Source organism: Myotis brandtii, unplaced genomic scaffold (assembly GCF_000412655.1).
Source record: "Myotis brandtii unplaced genomic scaffold, ASM41265v1 scaffold1697, whole genome shotgun sequence".
NCBI lineage: Eukaryota > Metazoa > Chordata > Mammalia > Chiroptera > Vespertilionidae > Myotis > Myotis brandtii.
Window position 1 is genome coordinate 366,810 of NW_005356244.1, and position 1,516 is coordinate 368,325.

The following is a 1,516-nucleotide window of genomic DNA, read 5'->3' on the forward strand; positions in this document are numbered from 1 at the left end:
TTTTTACCACGCCAGATGTTGCTGTTGCTTCTGGGATCCAGATTCTAGCAAGAGCATAGAAGGGAATGTTAGGAAGCAAATAAGTTCTATCATCCTTTAATTAAGAAAAAATGGTATTTTTCCTGGAAGTGTGGATAAAAGTTAAAGGGAATAGTGGAAGATGGGGAACCGAGGAAAAATCATGATGTTGGGGAATTCCAGACACTAAACACTATTACTCAGGAGGATCTATAACGTTTTTTCAAGCACATCGATAAAAAGATTAAAAGATTATCACCAAAATAAAGAATCTTAATAAGAATTCTCTCAATAGTTTATTTAAAAGCAACTGGAATAGATTTGTAGAGTGAGTGTGTCTGCTCACAGTTTAGTGCTGCTGCTTCATACCTGGCTCCCACCAACCCTATTTTTCTCCTGCTTGACTGTTTCCACAACCTCTATGACCTTCTATAGCTCCCAATGGCTACAGCCCACAGCCAGAGCTCAGAGCTGCCTACCACTGCCTTGCGCCCTGCTAACCAGTGTTGCCAGCCCTTCTCTCTCCATCGCCCTGGTGAGAGCGCAGGACTTTGCAGGTGAGAGGAGAGCAGAGGACCGAGGACAGCAGGGAGGAGAGGCTATTGCAGAGGCCTGTTGCCTCTACCATACTGCTGGGAGCACAGCCTTGAGAATACAGCCAGCATCTGCCTCCCCTCCTCTCCTATCCTCCCGCTGCATGGGAACTGAGCAATCTTCCTAGAATGAGTCTAGAAGTACGGCACATCAAAAAAAAAATCTTCCATAAAATCGGATGCATCTTTTTGTAAACTTCTATACCACATGATAGATCCCTTGTTTGTTACCATAAGCACGTGTTTCCCAAAAATTTCCTGTTTTTTAGATGATTTGTGAATTGAAAATTTTTGTCTGTGGAAGGAAAGCCACATTATTGAAGCTGTAAACAATAGAACGACTATGGTTTTAATCCTTTGAATGAGGCTTTGTTTCCCATTGACTGAAAACTTCCTAAAGGAAGGAAAGCTAGGAACATTCAGGAAGGATTTGTATTTTATTTTACAACAGCTTTGTGAAGGGGGAAAATCATTTGGAAACCTGAGACTCCCTTTCCTGGTTGATGGGCATCAGAACACAGCCGTGCTGGGCTCTGGCTGCACACGGTGGCTCCCCACCCACCAAAGACTTCCTGACCCCAGTGCCAGCTTTGTTTTGTTATTGTCACACTGACACCAATAGACGTTCATCCTGTGCCAGAGTTTCATATATTCTCAGACAGGCTAGGAACAGGTGCACCACTGTTTATCTCAATTTATTTACACAGATCAAAAATGCTTCCCTAACAGAGTCCACCTGGCTTACTAATTCATGAAGTATCTGTTAATTAAAGAGATGCAATAATAACTGCAAAATTAGTCATCACCCAGTGAACTCTTAAATTGCTTTAAGTCCCCTCCCCCAGGCCTGTATTTTCGTTGACTTTATATACCAACATCATTTTCTTTAAAAATAAAGTTGAATC